The sequence below is a fragment of the Pinus tabuliformis genome, chromosome 2_1 (assembly GCF_031772625.1).
Source record: "Pinus tabuliformis cultivar Carrire ecotype Pingquan chromosome 2_1, CPIR1, whole genome shotgun sequence".
Lineage (NCBI taxonomy): Eukaryota > Viridiplantae > Streptophyta > Pinopsida > Pinales > Pinaceae > Pinus > Pinus tabuliformis.
In genome coordinates this window covers 352,761,830-352,784,235 of record NC_142299.1, presented here as the reverse complement: position 1 = coordinate 352,784,235, position 22,406 = coordinate 352,761,830, and the positions used below count along the sequence as shown (strand labels likewise).

Genomic DNA, 22,406 nt, shown 5'->3' with positions numbered 1-22,406 from the left:
GAACTCCTCAGCAAAATGGAGTTGTGGAAAGAATGAACAGAACAGTCCAACAAATGGCTCGTGCTATGCTTGATGAATCAGGAACTCCCGCAACTTTCTGGGGTGAAGCTGCACATGCTGCAGTTGTTATTCTCAACAAAACAAATGTCAGGGTAAACAGCACTCAAACTCCTCATGAGCTCTGGAGTGGTAAGACTCCTTCGGTAAAGCACTTCAAAATCTTTGGGAGCAAATGCTATATCAAGAATACTGATGAGCAGCTTGGAAAACTTGAACCTAGAGCAGATGAAGGCATTCTTCTTGGTTACTCTCCACATAGCAAAGCATACAAATGCTACAATAAAAGACTTGGCAGAATTGTTGACAGCATTGATGTAGTGGTTGATGAGAAGGGATACATTCCTAGGCAAGTTCATCATGAAGACATCGGAGAAGATGAAGGCTACCCTCAAAGACAGAATGATGAAGAAGAAGAACCTCAAGAAGAACCAGAGGAGCAGACAAGAATAGAAGAGAAAACCCCATCCAGATATGTTCAGAAGAATCATCCAGAATCTCAGATTGTGGGGTAGAAAGAAGCAAGTGTACAAACAAGAAGAACAGTTGTACAAGCCTCAAGCTATTTGGCATTACTCTCCTCCACTGAACCACAAAATGTGAAAGAGGCATGCAAAGATGAATGTTGGGTGAAAGCAATGGATGAATAACTTGAGCAAATCGAAAAGAACAACACTTGGGAGCTGGTTCCTAGACCAAAGGATAAGAATGTTATCAGAACAAAATGGGTCTTCAAAAACAAATTGAATGAAAATGGAGAAGTAATTAGAAACAAGGCCAGATTTGTTTGTAAAGGGTATGCGTAGCAAGAAGGAATAGACTTTGAAGAAACCTTTGCTCCTGTTGCAAGACTTGAGGCCATCCGAATGTTCCTTGCTCTCTCAAGTTTTCAAAACTTCAAAGTATTTCAAATGGACGTGAAATCAGCTTTTCTAAATGGAGACTTGGAAGAAGAAGTATACATTGAACAGCCAGATGGGTTCATTCTTGGAAATGATCCAAATCTTGTATGCAGATTGAAAAAGGCTCTCTATGGTCTCAAACAAGCTCCAAGGGCTTGGTACTACCGTCTGGACAAATATCTTCATCAACAAGGTTTTTCAAAAGGATCAGCAGATAGAAATCTTTATGTAAAAGTTGAAAATGACAAATTTCTAATACTTGTTGTGTATGTAGATGACATTATTTTTGGGAGCAATGAAGAAGCTATGAGTCAAAGCTTTGCCTTGGTCATGCAGAAAGAATTTGAAATGTCCTTGCTAGGAGAACTGACATATTTCCTTGGTTTGCAAATCCAACAAAAAGAAGGAGGAATCTTTTTATCTCAAACCAAGTATCTCAAACAGATTTTGAAGAAATATGGTATGGAAGATGCAAAACCAGTATGTACACCCATGGTCACAGGATGTAGCCTCAGTGCAAATGATGAATCTGCAGCAGTACATCAACCAACCTACAGATCTATGATTGGAAGTTTACTTTATTTGACAGGTACCCGACCGGACATCATGCATGCAGTTGGAATAGTTGGAAGATTTCAGGCAAATCCGAAGGAGACTCATCTTCAGGCAGTGAAGAGAATTTTCAAATATCTTCAAGGGACTCAAAATTATGGCGTATGGTATCCTAGCGATACAGATCTTACACTTCATGCTTATACAGATGCAGATTGGGTCGGAAGCGTGGATGACAGGAAAAGCACAAGTGGTGGTGCATCCTTTATGGGTTCCAGACTGGTATCTTGGTTCAGCAAGAAACATAGTTCAATTGCCTTGTCTACAGCTGAAGCGGAATATGTTGCTACTGCATCTTGTTGCACCCAACTCCTTTGGATGATGCAGACTTTGCAAGATTTTCAAATCACTTATACACCACCAATCCCCATCTTATGTGATAACACAAGTGCAATCAGCATCTCAAAGAATCCTGTTATGCATTCAAAAACCAAGCACATACCAATCAAGTACCATTTTCTCCGGGAACAAGTACTTGAACAGAAGGTCAAGTTGGAGTATGTTCCTTCTAAGGAACAAGTTGCTGATATTCTCACCAAACCATTGCCCAGGGACACTTTTGAATACCTCAGGCAAAAGCTGGGGGTTGTTGATGCATCATCTTATTGTTGAACCTTTTCTGATTGATGGTACAGGTTCAGGGGGAGCATATAATGCATTATTGGCATTATGAAGGATGGTCAGAAGGAGATCTTGGAAATAGCTGCAATATGTCTCTATCTCTTTCATGGTGGATTATGGTTCTTCGTTGCAGATCTGATTCATATTCAGGGGGAGCATGTTCTTAGGGGGAGCATACCCCTTTGCCCTTGATGTCAAAGGGGGAGAATGAAGCTGAAGATTGTGAGGTTGCCATCAAGTCCAAAGGGGGAGATTGTTGGCATTATGTTTCTGGTATGGCTATATGTTACAGATGTTGTACTTGATGGCAACTCCCGTGGCAAGGCTCTCAATATGTTGAAAATTAAGAAGTACGCAGGAAATCAGTTCAGAAGGTGCGTACCCGCAGGTACACCATGCAGGGACCGCGTCCAGATACACAGGCCAGCCATTCAGGAGGTGCGTACCCCCAGTGCACACATTTCAAGGCAGAGAAAAGCACACATGGGGTTTCTTATGTTTTACTCTTGGTATTTAGCCGACGGTATTTGTGTTATTACGGTTTTGGCTCGTGGTATTGTTCCATGATTTTAGGAGGAGCTTGCTTATATAAAGCAAAGGAGATCACTTGGCTAAGCATATTTTGCAATTGAATATCTTTAGATCTGAAATATTGGGTTATGGTCTTAAAAGCTTGATCTATATGAAAGGGAAGTTGAAGGCGAATCTGTGAAGGGTGATCTCTCGAGCGCATGATCAGATCTGAGCAACTGTGCCACTCTGGTGGACTACCTATTCGGCCCTAATCAGAAGGCCGCAGGTGTTTAACAAAAGAGCTGCGTGGGTACGCAGTGCAGAAATAGGAGAGCTGCGTGGGTACGCAGTGCAGAAACAAGAGATCTGCGTGGGTATGCAGAGCAGAAACAGGAGACCTGCGTGGGTACGCAGAGCAGAAGAAGGAGAGCTGCGTGGGTACGCAGAGCGACTAAGGTTCAGGTTCATACGCATAGTAAAAGTACGCGGCGCGATAGTATTTTTGGGTGCGTACCTGCAGTAACAGTACGCGGCGCAATAATGTCTCTGGGTGCGTACCTGCAGTAATAGTACGCAGCGCGGTTCAAGGAACAGTGCGTGGGCACGCAATGCGGCAGAAGGATCTCTGTGGGTATACGCAGGAAAGCAGAAGGTGAACTGCGTAGCGACGCAGGCCACAGAAGGGAAAACTGCGTCTCTGTCTTAAAATGTTTTGTTGATTGAATTTTTCTGTTGATAAGGTCTTCTGGGTTAGTTCTGTTATTCCTGATCTGATAACTGTAGTGGACTGTAACTTTTATACTTGATGATCATTTGATGCTTTATGAAAAGAAGTAGGGGGTTGTAGCTCCCTTCCAGGAGAGACTGGAAAACGAGAGAGAGAGAGTTGTAGCTCTCTGCAGGTTGCAGCCTGCGTACTGGTAAAGGACTGCACCAGTACAAAACCAATGTAAAAGAAGTTTCTAATTTGAAAGAAGATAGAGACATATTGCAGCAGGTGGTTTTCACCCACATTGGGTTTCCACCTTACATCTTGTGTTCTTTGGTGTGACTATCTATTTTTCTTTGTTCATGCTCATTATTTTATGGTACTGACATGCAAAAATAATTCAAAGAACAAGTAAGGAAGATTTATTAAAAGAATAAGATAATACTGATTCACCCCCCCTCTCAGTATTATTTTCAACATTTGCGATATTGGTTAAGTGCAGGTCCAGGAGATTTCTTACATTCCCCTGCTGGATGTTCGAGTTTTTTGTTCTATGCCATTGTTATTGATACAGAGACAATCGAACAGGTTACAGAGACAATCGAACAGATTGAGAGTGATGTGAAACGTACACAGCCAGATACGCATTTTTCTCTGGAGATTGTACATTTGCAATTGAAAATCAGGAAGCATTGAAGCGCAATCTTATTAATTTTCACAAAGCTGAACCCGGGGATTAGATATGTGCAAGGAATGAATTAAGTCATAGCACCATTATTTTATGTGTTCAAAACAGAACCAGATGAAGGATGATGATGCAGAATAGGTAATGAGCTCACACAATGCTGCTGAGGAATTCTCCATCCTGGTTGATTTATTAATCTCAGGTGAAGTTACGATTTCCCATAAAAATTGCACAGAAGAGGATTGAAAAGGCCTAAGAAAATGCTGAAACATGCTTATGAGGAGTGGATATTTTCAGTTCTCGCTTCGAATGAAACATTTAAAGCAACAGGACTTGAAAAGAAAACAAAGCAAAAGCAACTCAGTTTTGTAAAGAAGCCTTCACTGGCTGATCAGCTGTGGCAATGATCATTTTGCTTGTCTTTGGGATATTCGCCAATTAGAAGCTGGGGCCTTCCTGGGAAAGTTGAAATACCCACATGTTTTGAACTATACTTATTTTTCGCCAACAACTGGTAGTAAAATCATAACTACCCGCCAAGCTAACCGGATACGTGTATAGGATTCTATCTTTGGTGATTTGCGCTGTACAAGCCATGAGATCGTCGATAGCTATGATTTTAATGGTCACTTGGCTTGCTTTCATGCCGAATGGGATCCAAAGGCTCCGTCCGAGTGCCTTGCAGTTATTGGTTGTTACATAAATGATAATTTCACTAGCATCGCTCTGCATCCAATTGATTTCATCAATACAAGCAATGGACAGCTTGTCACTGAAGTAATGGGTCCAAATATAGCAATCGATCCTTTACTAATGTCTTCAGTTCTGATCCTGTGGAGATCTGCGCTCCAGTATTTATCTTTTAATTAGCTAATGATCAGAGGATTTTTAGGGACACGGTTCTGTTTTAGAATAGAAGAAAACGCTCTTTCCTATTTTTGTAATTGCAGTTGAAACAACACCTTTGCTGTTGGACCAATTCGTTTTTCCCTTAGCAGATTTTTATTTAATGTATTAAAAATTCATTGGAGAGGGGGGAGAGTTTCTGAGTGCTGGAGGAGAACTGAGCTCCATTGTACAGTCTTTGACAGAGGGATTTTTAATGAAATTTCATAGCTTTGACCTCTGAGATTCATGTGGTATGTTAATTTAGCATAGGTGTTTCTTGTGTTTCATATGTAATCTGTTATGTTCCATTTCACTACATGATCATATCTAATTGAACAAATGAAGTGTTAAAGTGAGAATTCATGCCTACCATGCTCTGCTTTTAAGTTTGTTCAATTCAATGTTTTCTTCTATTTAAGGAGGAATCAAATTTATTGTTTGCCCTCCTTAGCTCCTCACCATTCTTGCCATCCCATTTAAATCTAGATTTGATGCTAAATTTCTTGCCTACCTTGCCTCAGTCGATAATCTATGTTGTTCATTCTACTCTCTGTTCAAGCTGTGATTTTGCCCATGCAGCCCAGAAAAACCCCGTCATTTAATTAAAAACCCCAAATCAATCTTTCTAATCAGTTTACTAGCCTAATATCAGTGTTACCCGTTTGGTCATCTCATCAATTGAAGATCTACCGAGATTGACCGGAGAGAGCCTTCTCCTGCCCCGTAGGGCTAGCTACGGGGCTGAATGGTTTGATGTTGCCTTCTTTCTCAGCCTGAGGTGAAATCTCAAGCGCTAACATACTATCGACCATATTGGGGAGAACAAACTTGTTTGTGGGTTGATGTGTTTGTTTCGTAAGTCTTAGACGGAGCCTGAAGTTATGCCAGGTAGCCTTCGAACACGCTCTTGTTTTACATCAGCGTTAGTAGATAAACGCTGCTTCAGTCCATATCCGTGAGCTTGTGAATACAACACTTCATTTGCATTTCACCCCAGTACATGTATCAAGTTCAGATCTGATGTTGATGGTGAACAGTAGTCAGACACTTATGCAGGCTGAACCATTCACCTGGCGAATCCAACTCGATCCAGACATTCTAACGCTTGCTGATTTTTTTTATGCAATGGAAGGGTATGTGGCAAACCCTACCCTGTGTGAAGCTGTAGAAGAAATAAGAAAGTTGTTAGTAGATACTGAATTTGATGAAAATGTTTTCAATGCTTGAAATCTTTAAAGGTCCTCAAAACTAGTGTCTGTGAGTTAATTGTTGAAAGAATCGAAAAGGAGATTCAGTGTCTCGATGAGCAGATTCAGTCATATGATTTCCAAGACCCTAAAAAGTTCTTGGAAATCCTTCCTCCATCACAACAAGCAATAACAGACTTGCCTATAGATGTTTACATTGACAGTATGCAGCTGGAAGTATGCATTGCAGAGTTGGGGCAGCCAACAGAGTCTAGCTTCCGTGATCCTATTGCGGCATATATGGACATGTTTTTCACTTTGATTGACGGATCAGACTGCCTTGTACATGACCAGGCTCAGTACGTGCATGAAGGGCTGCCAGTAATCACATATGTATCCTGGTGGAAGCATTCTCAAGCGGCGACATCATTTTCAGGTTTACTTGAATGGTTAATTTGGCATTTTAGTATTACCTGATCTAGTGTTTGTAGAGCAGATTAGGGTAGCTATGTAAATAAATAAGCAGCCATAAGGGCAGCATCTTGTTTTAGTTTGCTTGAAGATTGTTAAGTCATTTTCTCAGTCATTTCAATATTGAGATCAGATCAGTTTGAGTTCAGTTTCAGTTTGAAAAATAAGTCAAGAGTTGTGTTGATGATAACTCCATGATGATGACTCCATTGCCCAATGGGTGGAGGCACTGTCTGCTCTCCCAAAGTTCTTCGGTTCTTGGCACCTCCACGGAGCGGCAGCTGCCATCCCAAGTGGAGCCGATGTTAGACTTCGTCTCATGTCAAAGATTGATTCTTCTTCAAAACCCTGTTTTGAAGAAGAAATCATTAATGTGTTGCTTTAGATTATGTAATTTGTTCTTCAGCTTTTCAACTGGCAGCGACTTCAAGCTCCTACCTCTGTAAAAGCACAAAGAAAACAAAGCATACATTAGACTCTACTGTTGATGAATTTGGTCAAGTTTTATCTTCATATGGTTTCAAATATCATGGCACAGAGGTTCTCTACAGTGGCACCCTTGGTACAGAGCTTACTTGTGAAATATTCATTGGTCCAGTTTACTATCAAACTTCGTCATATGGTTTCAGATAAATTTCAGGACAATGTCTTTGTGCAATTATTTTGCTTCATCCAGTATCGCTGACGATGCATTTTATGAGCTGCAAAATCCTCAAGAACAAATTCAAGCTTATGTGTTTGATGTGGTTCGAGCAAATGTTCCAAAGATGAATTTGGATGAATTATTTGAGCAAAAGGGCGATGTTGCCAAAGTTGTGTTAGAAGAGCTTGAAAAAGCAATGGGGTCATATGGGTATAACATACAACAGATACTTGTGGTTGATATAGTTCTGGATCCTTCAGTACAGAAGGAAATGAATGAGATCAATGCAGATCAACAACTTCAACTTGCAAGTGTGTTGAATGAAGTTAGAGAGGGGTCGCGTGGGAAAGAGAATTCTTCTGGAAAATTGATGCTGGAAAATTGATGTTGCAGGTCCAGATCTTGATCAAATATTCATAGCCTCATATACCCTTGTGTCTGGATTCGAGTCCTTCCATTCCTTGGACAGCCAAAGACCAATTCTTCAGAACACATCAACAAACATTCAAATGCTGGTTGGAAGGCTGCCATGGGTACTCGATTTTCCAATTACATGGTAGGGGAATTTGCACATCTCCTTGGTGTACTTCCCACTCCTCAGAAACTGTTAGAAACTGTTCCTATTCGATTTTATCCCAAGGGTCTAAAGCTACCAAGTAAATTTGATGCACGCAAAGCTTGGCCGCATTGTACTTCTACTAGGACTATATTAGATCAGGGGCACTGTGGTTCATGTTGGGCATTTGCAGCCGTAGAAGCACTGTTAGACCGATTTTGCGTTCACTTTCAAGTGAATGCCACTCTTTCAGAAAACGATTTAGTGGCATGCTGTGGATTTAGATGTGGATCAGGGTGTAATGGTGGTTTTCCATTATCTGCATGGCGCTATTTCAGTCAAAGGGGTGTTGTAACTGATGAGTGTTATCCCTACTTTGACAACGATGGTTGTAATCATCCTGGTTGCGAGCCTTCATACCCAACACCTCGGTGTGTCAAGCACTACAAGGATAATCAAAATTTGTCACACTCCAAGCACTACAGTTCAAATGCATACAGAATCAAATCAGATCCATACAATATAATGGCTGAGGCTTTCACTAATGGTCCGATCGAGGTCTCATTTTCTGTTTATGAGGACTTTTCCCATTATGAAACTGGTGTGTACAAGCATGTCCAGGGTCGTTATTTAGGAAGACATGATGTCAAGCTGATTGGGTGGACGCAGCAAGCAACCTTACCCATCTATGTATTCAAGCATATTTGGGGGTATTACCACTGATCCAACAATGGTGGTAATTCCTATTGATGACCGCATGGTTCACCGAGGGCATGGTGTGTTTGACACTGCTATGATAATTGATGGTTATCTCTATGAATTGGACCCACACCTGGACCGGTTTCTGAGATCTGCGTCCGTGGCAAAGATTATTCCTCCTTTTGATCGCTTATCTTTAAGGAGCATTCTCTTGCAGACTGTAGCTGCTTCACATTGCAGGAAAGGATCTTTGCGATATTGGTTAAGTGCAGGTCCAGGAGATTTCTTACTTTCCCCTGCTGGATGTTCGAGTTTTGCATTCTATGCCATTGTTATTGATACAGAGACAATCGAACAGGATATAGAGACAATCGAACAGATTGAGGGTGATGTAAAACGTACATAGCCAAATACGCATTTTTCTCTGGAGATTGTACATTTGCAATTGAAAATCAGGAAGCATTGAGCGCAATCTTATTAATTTTCACAAAGCTGAACCCGGGGATTAGATATGTGCAAGGAATGAATTAAGTCGTAGCACCATTATTTTATGTGTTCAAAACAGAACCAGATGAAGGCTGATGATGCAGAATAGGTAATGAGCTCACACAATGCTGCTGAGGAATTCTCCATCCCGGTTGATTTATTAATCTCAGGTGAAGTTACGATTTCCCATAAAAATTGCACAGAAGAGGATTGAAAAGGCCTAAGAAAATGCTGAAACATGCTTATGAGGAGTGGATATTTTCAGTTCTCGCTTCGAATGAAACATTTAAAGCAACAGGACTTGAAAAGAAAACAAAGCAAAAGCAACTCAGTTTTGTAAAGAAGCCTTCACTGGCTAATCAGCTGTGGCAATGATCATTTTTCTTGTCTTTGGGATATTCGCCAATTAGAAGCTGGGGCCTTCCTGGGAGAGTTGAAACACCCACGTGTTGTGAACTCTGCTTATTTTTCGCCAACAACTGGCAGTAAAATCATAACTACCCGCCAAGCTAACCGGATACGTGTATAGGATTCTATCTTTGGTGATTTGCGCTGTACAAGCCATGAGATCGTCGATAGCTATGATTTTAATGGTCACTTGGCTTGCTTTCATGCCGAATGGGATCCAAAGGCTCCGTCCGAGTGCCTTGCAGTTATTGGTTGTTACATAAATGATAATTTCACTGTCATCGCTCTGCATCCAATTGATTTCATCAATACAAGCAATGGAAAACTTGTCACTAAAGTAATGGGTCCAAATATAGCAACCGATCCTTTACTAATGTCTTCAGTTCTGATCCTGTGGAGATCTGCGCTCCAGTATTTATCTTTTAATTAGCCAATGATCAGAGGATTTTTAGGGACACGGTTCTATTTTAGAATAGAAGAAAACGCTCTTTCCTATTTTTGTAATTGCAGTTGAAACAACACCTTTGTTGTTGGACCAATTCATTTTTCCCTTAGCAGATTTTTATTTAATGTATTAAAAATTCATTGGAGAGGGGGGAGAGTTTCTGAGTGCTGGAGGAGAACTGAGCTCCATTGTACAGTCTTTGACAGAGGGATTTTTAATGAAATTTCATAGCTCTGACCTCTGAGATTCATGTGGTATGTTAATTTAGCATAGGTGTTTCTTGTGTTTCATATGTAATCTGTTATGTTCCATTTCACTACATGATCATATCTAATTGAACAAATGAAGTGTTAAAGTGAGAATTCATGCCTGCCATGCTCTGCTTTTAAGTTTGTTCAATTCAATGTTTTCTTCTGTTTAAGGAGGATTCAAAGTTATTGTTTGCCCTCCTTAGCTCCTCACCAGTCTTGCCATCCCATTTAAATCTAGATTTGATGCTAAATTTCTTGCCTACCTTGCCTCAGTCGATAATCCGTGTTGTTCATTCTACTCTCTGTTCAAGCTGTGATTTTGCCCATGCAGCCCAGAAAAACCCCGTCATTTAATTAAAAACCCCAAATCAATCTTTCTAATCATTTTACTGGCCTAATATCAGTGTTACCCGTTTGGTCATCTCATCAATTGAAGATCTACCGAGATTGACCGGAGAGAGCCTTCTCCTGCCCCGTAGGGCTAGCTACGGGGCTGAATGGTTTGATGTTGCCTTGAGGTTTACCTTTCTCAGCTTGAGGTGAAATCTCAAGCGCTAACAAAGTCAATGAGTTGAATCCATATCAAATCAAGCATATGAACAGAGACTGTGGAGCTCAGGAGTTCTTGGTAATTATTGATTTGAGCACCTCAGTTCATTTATATATTGGGGGAAGCTCAAGGATAGTATGGTTGATTCCACTAGTGCGTTGAGTGAGTGTGTGTGGAGAAGAGTGTGAAAGTTGTGTGAGGATCATAGTGTGGAATTTTTGAAGCGGCTTGCAGGTATTCCAGTAGTTTGTTGAAGTATGTTTTAGCGATCAATTTTGTGTAGTGAGTGAGAAGATGATGTGTGGATTGGAGTAGTGTTAGTGAGATTGTGTTGCTTCTTGTGGAGTATTTGGAGGTTGGAGATTTATTTTTTATTGTGTTCTTTGTTGTTATGTTTTTGTAGTGCTTGTATTGAGTATTTCTCGGTTCCAGTATGAAATATTTTGAAGCGATAACCACATAGAGGAGAAGAGTTGGAGGACTCATGAAAAATCAATATAAGTGAGTAGATTTCTCAATCTAATGGTGTAGGATAGTTCGATAGAAATTGTGTGAGGCTCGTTGGTCATGGTAGCTTCCAGCAGATCAGAGTCTGTAGAGTCACTTGATAGTTCAGGAGTAACCAGGCTAGGATCATTGATTGTGGTGGCCTTCAGTGGATTGTAGTCTGCAGATCTGCATGAGAAGAAGTCTACATTTGATGGTAGCCATGTATATCTCTATGTAAATAATTTTCTTGACATAATAGAATTTGAGCGGCGTAACAGTAGCAAGTGGTTCTTTTTCCCTAGAGAGAGTTTTTTACCAGAAATATATGTGTCCCTTGTGTGATTTCTTCCATGTTTTCTCATTTATGTTTGGTGCACTAATATATAATTATGTATTTTAATTTATGCATGTTTAAAGATTAAATAATTGGAGAAAAAAATTATAAGTGCTCACACTACTGATTCACCCCTCCCCAGTAGTGATCTAGTTTCCAACAACAACATCCTAGTACACCATAGGAAGACCCCTATCTCCATAACTTTCAAAATCAAGTCAATCCCTACTTTGTCCTTAAGCATTACATAGCCATCCCATTATACTAGAAGAAAACCCTTATCTCCATAAACTTACTTTACTACCTTTACGAGCACCTTACTTCATTTACAAGAACCAATATGAAGCTTACTTTACCACCTTTATGATCACCAATCAACATGGTGACAGATAATAGTTGTCGGGCATCCACAAATAGCATGCAATAATGACCAAGCAATAGGGTTTGAGGGTAGATAAAAATGTGTTAAAATTAATGTCTGTTAACTTTGAAATGAAAAATGTAATGATCTAAAAATTGATTGTTAACCATATCTCGGCCACTTTGGATCAGCATACTATGAATTTGAAAGGAAATATAGATAACGTTCACAGAATAATTCAAATAATCCAAATGCAAGACATCATAAATGAGCAAAGGATCTCTTGTTCGATAGACCAATTCATATAAATCAAAGCATCCACATGCTTCAGAGTATATATTCATGAATAAAACAATTCAAATAACTCCAGTGAAACAAGGTTTTGATTACTCAAACAAATTTGAATCATTGGAATAAGAAAAAATAAATTTCCGCTTTGAGATACCCTTATCCAGTCAGTTGGAAATAATGGAGAAAGTGGTTGTAAGTGGTTTAGATTGTGTTTTTATTTAGGTGTTAGATCCTATTTTCTAAGATTCTATTTTATCTCCCTAATGAAAATGTAATCACATAAATATGTGTAATCTTGTTTTATTAATTAATTAATGTTTAGTATCATTGCTTGGCAACCTCTAGGTGAAGCTCGTCTCACCTATGAGCTATGTGGTCCATTCCTAAATTTCATCTTTCATATTTTTTAATTTAGTATCAGAGAACAAGGCTCGTCTTGGCTTTGTGATAGGGATTGGAGAGGCTATGAGTCAGCCTTGGTGAATCTGTTTGTGAGTGTGAGAAGACCCTTGCGAGCAGTGAGCAAGAGTGTGTAAGTCAATGTTGAAGGAGGGACAGTGGTGAAGGCATGGCAGATCAGTTTGTCACATTGGATTATGCACACTCTATGAAGGGTTTGTAGAAGAGTCGAGTTGGGGACCTTTCAGGTGAAGAAGAGATGAGAGAGGACTTGTGCACCCTCGGTCAACTGTATAGTGAGAAGGATTTGAAGTCTATGCAACCTCTATTAAGGAAAATTGAGCAAATTTGTACAACTTCTATTAAGGAAATGTGAGCAGATATACGAAGTCTCTATTAAGGAAAAGTGAGCAAATTATGGAGCTTCTATTAAGGAAAAGTGAGAAAATTGTGCAACTTCTATTAAGGAAAATTGCACAGATCCCAATTAACTTAAAATTTTCTCCAATGCATTATGTTTGTGGTAAGATTGCGTAAATCCATTTGTGTGGAATTCAAATATTGTTAAGACTCTTTTGCTTTTTGTTTGAAGTTGTTGACCCTCTCTCTAGATTTAATTTGAGTGGAGCGTGGAGCCCCAGCCTGGTCGTTGTTGGATTCGTGGATCTATCGATAGTGACAGTCTTGACAAGGGATTCGTGGAGCTACTGGTGGTGCTCGTGAAGTGTGGAGAAGGGAGAAAGGTGTTGCTGGAAATTGGAATTTTTGGTTAAAATGACTAATCCTCTTGCACAGACCTACCTCAATGAGGCCAATAAATTGGATGGTTCAAATTATGTTAATTGGAAATTCAAGTTGCAAACTTTGATGGATTGATATGGCATTTGGACATTCGCAAATGGAGAAGAAGCAAAATCAAGTGTTGTTGGAGGTGTGACAGCTGCATCAATTCAAGAATGGGAGAAGAAAGAGAATAAAGAAAAGGTATTGTTAAGAATGTACATGAAATATACTATAATTCTTCATATTAGTGATTGCAAGAATTCTAATGAAACATGGACTACACTTAAGGATTTGTATGAGACTAAAAGTACAAATCAAGTCCTCTTTCTGAAAAGTAAGCTCCTTTATATTAAAATGGAATAAAATGAATATGTTAGTTATTTTGTTTCAAGAATCAAAGACTTAAAAGATAAGATGGTAGATATATGAGAATTAGTACCTAGTACTGATCTTGTGACAATCACTTTAAATGGAATTTCATAGGACTATCATATGTTTATTATAGGTCTTGCAGTAAGGGAGAAAGATCCTACTTTTGAGGAATTGACAAGTATAATAATGAAAGAAGAATAAAGCCTTAGGAATTTGAAGCCTCGGAATCTAGACTTAGAAATTATGGCAAAGAAGAAATTCTTCAAAGGAAAATAGGGAGAAGGAAGTAAATGTGGAAGTCCATTTCAGAGAAGACCATCTCAAAATCCAAATAAAGGTATGTCACCTGTTAGAAATGATTCTCAAATTAAATGTTTTTATTGTGGTAGAAGTGGGAATCTTGCCAGATATTTTTACAAGACGAAATATTATGAACCGAGGTATAAATACATAATACTTTCAAGGCATTTTGCAAGAGAAGCCTCGGATTCTAATCTTAAGAATCTTAAGTAGTGTGTGACTAATGTTGCATTGTCTGTTGAAATAGATGATGTCAATGCATTGTTTGTGGATTCTAGAACTTCAATCCACATGACATGCAATAAGGATTGGTATGAGAACTTCAAGGAAATAAGCAATGGTGGTAACATTTATTTTGGAGATGATCGTGCACATCCAATCAAGGGATATGGAGATATTCCAATGACTCTACCAAATGGAAATTTAAGACACATTCAAAATGTTATTTATGTGCCTAGGATTAAGAAAAGTATTATCTTTGTGTCCACAATCACAAATCAAAATCTTAAGGTTGAATTCTTCAAAACATACTGCGTAGTAAAGGACTTTTTGGATCAATGCAAACTGGTTGCTTTAGGAGTCAAAGTTGGAGGCCTTTACAAACTTGATGTCACCAGCAAGAGTCATGAATCACTTACTTCTACAATAGTATCAACTAAAGTATTTCACACCAAAGGTATGGTCACATAAATTTCCATGACTTGTTATTGTTGCAGAAACAAAGAATGGTTGAAGGACTCCCTATGTTGAAGAATGAATATGTTTCTTGTGAGGGTTTTGCTTTAGGAAAAATTCAAAGAGATTAATTCCCTTCTAATTATGATAGGAGAAGAAGAGATGTATTAGAACTTGTGCATATTTATGTTGTGGACCCATGCAAACTAGATCCCTTGGAGGTTCTTATTATTATTTTTTGTTTATTGATGATTACACAAGGTACACTTGGGTGTATTTCCTTAGGAGAAAGAGTGATGCTTTTGCGTACTTTAAAGAATTCGAAAACATGGTAGAGAAGAAGATAGGGAATTTCATAGAATTTCTCCATTCAAATCAAGGGGGGGAGTACAGATTAGGGAACTTCATTAATTACTACAAGGATCATGGAATAGTGTAGAAAATTATAGTACTCTACACTCCACAGCAGAACTATGTTGCAGAAAGAAAAAAAAAGCATTGGTGGAGTGTGCTCGAGGTATTATTAAAGGTAAGAATCTCTAAAATGATTTTTGGGCAAAGGCCAATATCACTGTTGTTTATTTAAAGAATAAAAGTCCAAGAGGGTATCTTGATCTCAAGGCTCCACTTGAAGCCTTGTATAGTTTTAAACCAAAAATTCATCATTTGACGATATTTGGGTGTAAGTCCTTTACACATATTCTGAAGGAGAAAAAAAAGAAATATGATGCTAAATTTATCAAATGTATTTTGTTGGATATTGTTCAGAATTTAAAACTTATAAAATGTTTAATCCCTCTACTGATAAAGTAATTGCAAGTAGATATGTAATTTTCCATAGGCTGGCAGATGAACGCAACAAGGATAGTAGTTATGAAAGGTGGCGCATACTTTTTGAAGTTGAAGACAATAAAGAAGAAGTGGAAGATAGTGTGTAGCAAAATATTGGGGAAGACTCCACTGATATGGACACCACCAACAGTCAAAGCTCACCCAGAGGTGGAGAAGAACCTGAACCTTTAGAGAAAAGAGATGGAGATAGAAAAGTGCCAAGGATATCTACTCATCATATTTTCCTACCTGAAAGGTATAAGGACTATACCTTCATTAGTAGTGTTTTAAATGTCATAAAACCCATGATTTTTAATTAAGCTAATGAACATGAAGAATGGAGAAAAGAAATGAAGGAAGAATATGATTCTATAATTAAAAAAAAAACTTGGGAATTGACTAAATTGCCCAAATATAAAGAGCCCATAGGATGTAAATGGTTGTCCAAACCAAAGTTTAAAGTAGATGACAGTATAGATAAATACAAAGCTAGATTGGTGGAAAAAGGGTACTCACAAAAAGAGGGCATTGATTATGCAAAAACATTTTCACCTGTAGCTAAACTAAAATACTATTAGATTGTTAATTGCATTATCTACAAAGTACCATTGGAATCTTCACCAATTATATGTAAAATCTGCATTTCTAAATGGTGATTTAAAGGAGTAGGTGTATTTGACACAACCTGAAGGGTTTGTGAAAAAGGGGTAGGAACATTTAGTTTGCATATTATATAAATTTTTGTATGGGCTGAAACAGACACCTAAGTCATGCTATGAAAAGATAGATTCCTTCTTTCTTCAACAGGGTTTTATGAGGAATCAAAGTGATCCAAACCTGTATAGAAAATTTTATTCAAAGGGGCATGTTGTATTGATTTCTTTGTATGTTGATAATTTAATTACTACATGAAAATTAGTTAAATTAATTGATGAGATAAAGGTGAAGATGTCACAAGTATTTGAGATGAAAGATCTTGGTGAGTTACATTACTATTTAGGTCTTGAAGTGTGGAGAAATTTTGATCAGATTTTTTTTTCCTAGGGTAAGTATGTCAGAGAATTGCTTAAGAAGTTTAAAATGGATCAATATAAAGTTGTTTTTGTTTCAATGCAATAAAATGTCAAACTTCATTTTGATGATGGCTCAAAGGAGGTTGATAGTACAATGTATAGGTAGCTAGTGGGAAGCTCGAATTATCTTACTACAATTAGACTAATTTAGCATACTTTGTTAGTGTGTTAAGTCAGTTTATGGTGATATCTCTAGAAATTCATTGGAAAGCAGCCAAAGAAGTGCTAAGGTATCTTAAAGGAACAGTTGCTTTTTTGATATTAAGTATATTGGTTCATTTGATGTTGATTTGACAGGTTAATCAGATTTGGATTGAGATGGTAATCCAGATGATAGATCTATTACAGGTTATGCTTTTGGCAATGGATCTAAGATTGTTTCATGGAGTAGTAAGAAGCAACCTATTGTATCTTTGTCATCTACTACAGCAGAGTATAAAGCTTTGTGTACAACAACTTGTGAAGTTGTTTTGTTGAGGAGAGTTATTCAAGATGTTGGAGAAGAACAAAAGAATGCTACAGTGATCAAATGTGACAATCAGAGCTCAATCAAGTTGGAAAATAATCCAACATGCAAGAACAAAGCATGTTGTTGCTCAATTTTATTTTATTAGAGATAAGATACAGTCTAAATAATTTTTTCTTGAATATTGTAATACTTGTGAAAATCTTGCTGATATTTTCATTAAGCATCTTGGACAGATGAAATTTATATTGTTTAGGGAAATGCTAGGTGTGGAAAATAATGCTTTCTCCATTAACGCGAGACTTGGAAATAATGGAGAAAGTGGTTGTGAGTGGTGTAGATTGTGTTTTTATTTAGTTGTTATATGATATTTTGGAGTCTATTTGATCTCTCTAATAAAAATGTAATCACATAAACATGTGTCATCTTGTTTGATTAATTAATAAATGTTTAGCAACTTTCTTTGGCAGCCTCTAGTGCAGGTCATCTCACTTGTAAACTGTGATTCATTCCTAAATTTCTTCTTTCATATTTTTTAATTCTATAGCGTTCGACAAAATAAATCTAATTTCGCAAATCTAATTTAGTCTCGACTGAAAATATAGCTCACTACTAAGCACACTAACAATGTGGAAGGCTTAGATCATAATTTGCTAAAGAATTGTAAGGAAAGTGATCAGTCACCGGCAGCAATCAATGATTAGTGTATATTGGAAATAGGGTTTTTTTTTAATAAAATTTAAATTAGTTGATATGCACATTTATTCGGAAATAAAAGTAATATTTAATATCTTATTTAAAATTGACTATGTTTCGAATTTAATTTTAAAAAATATGAGGTGTCATTAAACTCTATGCCATAGTGTGTTTCTTAAAGAATTTTTCTATTCTAAAGGAAAAAGAGTTTATATTTATTTAAAGGTATTTATGTTTTAATTTTAAATTTGGCCATTCTAAAGGGTGGAGAAACATTTTTTAATATAAAAAAGAATATAGTAATTCTATGTATCTGGATCGTTCAAATTTGGAAATTCTCTGTGAATCCTTAACCGTAAATTTGCCCGTAAAATATGCCAAACAAAACTCCAACAGTCAAACTATGGCCTATTTTATAGATGTGATTATAATTAATAAACGGTGCAGTTATTTTATAGATGTGATTATAATTCATAAACGGTGCAGTTATTCCTGATAATGATAAGATTTGAATCCTGCATCTTTTGGGTTTGTTCCTCTCCTTTGGAATATCAACAGACTCAAGTATATTCCTGACGCAAATAAACAGCTTGGTTCTGCACAGTATAGAAGAAAAAGATACACTTTGTTGTGTTTAATACAAGACCGAAATGAAATGAGTGTCAAATCACTCCCCCATTGTCCCAATAGTACAAGAAAGCAAAAGAGGAGCATTTCTGACCGATAAAAGTTGCAAAGGAGCTCCAGCCTCCCATTTGTCATTAAGAATTTTTGGACTTCCACGATATATGAGAGAGACGATCAGTCATATATATATATATATATATATATATATATATGACATCAGAACAGTAAAAGATATCAGAATATATGCGCAGGATATAATTCATGGTTTCACCGGATACCATGTGCGATACGGTGGATAATTATTACTTCATATGAAGAGCCTCCACTGTTACCACTATATATAGATTTGACAGCTATAGCGTTTCATATCGTGCAGTATCATTGGTCAGTATTTCCCACTGTTATATTCTGCTGATAAGGGTATTCATCAGTGTTAGCAATGGAAGCGAAAGAAATTAAAGAAGTTGCATCTCAATACAAATTGATGATGATGTGTAGGAGTTGGTAAAATGTCAGCGATTCCAGAAAGATATATCAGAAGCAAAGAAAAAATGACATGACATAAAGCAATTACTATCATAACATTGATTCAATTACTATCATAAAGCAATTACTTCCAACATGACATGACATCAATACAGAAGCATTACATGAAATGGAAGCATTACTTCCAACATAGGCAAGTATACTACTATCATAACATTGATTCAATACAGAATAATGCTACGAGATATACTTTAATCAATGAAATGGAAAGTAGTCGACATAATTGCATACAGAAGAGCATTTAACTGAATATATTGATTGTCAAAATTACAATTCTACCATATATATACTTTAATCAATAAAATGGAAAGTAGTCGGCATAATAAGAAAGCATGTTAACACAATAATAACTGCATACAGAAGAGAATTACTGAATATATTGATTGTCACAATTACATGGATATAGACGAGGCATACTCGCAAAGTATATTAGATGAAGTCTCAAGCTACCCTGAATAATCACATTTCAATAATAGCATTAGCATTTTAAGAATGAATCTTTGCGAAATCTAGCGATTTCTTCCCTTCCAGCTTGATGGAGAGATAATGGCGATTGTAGTCTGCGTGTTTATACGACCCGTAGAGGGCTGGTTGGGCTTCATCGATAAGCTGAGGCAAAGGACCAATTTCCACATTGTAGCTTGGAGCATGGAACGTGACTATATACAATCTTTCTTTATTCCTATTTTTCAGTGCCTGTGCTCTGTACTCTTGTATTTCCCAGTAGTTAGAACTTGCATGTAACATTTCCTACAAGATTCATACACCAATCAAAAGAAAAAGTGGCAACAGTATTAACTTTGCTAATGAGATTCAAATGCCAATAGAGACCGAATTCAAAAATGAAAATAGCGTAGGTTTTCCAACTATATTAATTGCTACAGAGGAAAAGTAAGATTCTTTGGAACCTAGAGAAATTTCCAATGCTAGTCGTTCACGTGTAATGTACGGAACAAAACCCTATAATTTATATCATCTCGAATGAGCATAGTTTTGTATTATATGTTTCTTGTTAAAGTAGATATTGATGACCAGAGCATTGGGGATAGGTTCCACGCAAATCCACCGGTTGTTGTTAAGAATTTGCAAGCCTACTGACTTGTCATCCTGGAGCAATACAGTTAAAGCACTCTCGTCTGAGTGGGCGCTTAAACATAAAACAAGGTCAGGTCCCCTACAGGGCGGATAGTAATTCGTGTGGACCACTTGCACGTTCTCTTCGAAAATGATCTTGAAGAATTTGGGAATCAATTGGAGATTCTCGGCATTGAGGCCGAGGAGTGTTCTACATAACTTCAAAACCTCCCTTGAATAAGCTTCAAAGTATCCCTGTAAAGCAAAACGAAGCCAAACAATAAATATATAGGAAGATAGTTCACAATGACACCAACGCCCTAGTTAACATGAGGCCATTGCTAAATGTGTAAGACACACTAAATTAGAAACCAAATTAAATGTATATTAATCAATCTCAAATAATTATGTACATGTTGTACATATAAATACATATAGGAAATTGTTGAATTAGTTCATGAGTCTTCTTGGACTCCAATAATTATCCAAACTAACCCTATCATTAACCTTGAAGATTATTTGTCCAACATTCTCCCCCTTAATCCGAAGGGATGTACCAAAATCCAAGAAGGAGAGTTCAAAATGCAGAAATGCATCTCAGGCAAGATCTAATTGTCTCTTAAAAAAATGGTTTTTAAGGATAACCACAAACCAATATGGGAGAACTCAAAGTCTCAACCAACACCAACTCTGGAAAATTCATAGCAGTTCTCAAAACAACCAAAAATGTGGTTTTAAAGTGACCACAAACTCTAAAACTATCAGAGGAGATCCTCGAATAATTCCAAACATGGAAGTCTCAATCAACTCTGAGCTTGACATCTCAAACTCAAACCTATAGTAGACAATCAACCATTCCCCCCTTGTCGGATACAGGGTGATAAGTACCCTTCATCACTACAAGGTTGGTCATCTGGAACATGTTCTTTGGTGTGGCCTGTAAATATTATTGGTTTTTTTCGTCCAATCCCAAGAAGCAATCCATTCTAAATTTAGCCACTCTCTTACAGTAGTTTTCTTTCTGGAACATCTATTTGTATGATTATTTTGCTTTCCACGATGCTCACACAAGTGAAGATAAAAACACCGATCTTTCACATGCCCATCTCTATTACATTGTTGGCATCTATCAACTAGTTCTAGAACAACACCGTCCAGAAATCCAGCACTTCAGAATTGTATCTGTTTAGCAAAATCTGGAATGTGAAAAGATACATCCAGAATACCCTTCTTGTATCCCAAACCAATTATGTGTTTATTGTGTGTAATCTCTTCTCATGGCCTTATAAAAGTTTTGGTGACGAGAGGCTTCACATCTGTATGCAAATGACTCTCACATACATTTTCCTAAACACGACTTTTAGTTGAACCCAAATTTTCTCTTGAAATCACTTCATTACTCTGATCACTCTCTAACTGATCAGGCTCAAACAAATTGTTACTCTAAACAAGAACACGTTCAAAATTATTCTAACATCCATATGCACCCATTTACAATATATAATCAACATGAAACTATTTCAAAAATATGTTCTCTTAACAACTTCAAAAAATGTCTCCACAAAGATTTGAAATTATGACCTCATAATCCTCCATATACTAAATTAGCTCTTCTAACCGCCATGCCCTTTTACTTTCTTGATGTTATATTTCGTAAATTCAATAATCAATTCTCAATAAAATTCAAAAACATGATAGCATTCTGACCGGTGGCATTTAAACTTTCACTATTGAGGATAACATTTACAAGAAATGACATGGAAGAATCGAGTCACCAATACATTATAGTAAACTTTTGCTTCAAACTTTTTCATCATCAACCGAATCCGCTACCGTCCTCTCTTACACAACTTCCACTTTCAATTTAGATATAACTACAAACACATATCAATCAATTAATTTCGAAAGATTTTCAACCAAGTGTTCTCGAAAAATAAAATTCATTCAATTAGTTCTATCGGAGTAGTAACCCTCTTCGACGAGGTTCCAATTAACTCTTGAAGTGGAATGGGGACTTCCCATAGCCTGGAAAATGCTGGAAAATGCTGCAGCAGAAGGAAATCCACACGAAAACAAAATTCGAGTGCACGTTAAATAGAACTTCCACAAATTCAAATCTCGCCTTGAAACTGCTTGACAAATCCACCATTACTCAGTTCTATGACAACGTCACCAGTTATCCCTGCGTTGAATGTTGCAAGTATATCTCAAACATAGACTGATTGATGCAGGAAGGAATGGATAGTACGCAAACTAGAATAAAATTCTCTTACCAGCACATAAATGCGATTTCTTTGACTTTTAAATACCAATGAAGTTCTCTTACCAACCTTCTCGAGTATTGCTTGATGTGGAAAAAACAATTAACTGGACTCTGCAATCTAGAGCAATTGGCTGGCTCGAGGG

The 22,406-nt window shown here is 37.4% G+C and overlaps 1 pseudogene; it reads left to right on the top strand.

Annotated features, from left to right (window-relative positions):
* Window positions 1-7,780: 7,780 nt before the first annotated feature.
* On the top strand, window positions 7,781-8,567 carry LOC149200308 (cathepsin B-like protease 3 pseudogene; annotated as a pseudogene).
* Window positions 8,568-22,406: the final 13,839 nt, after the last annotated feature.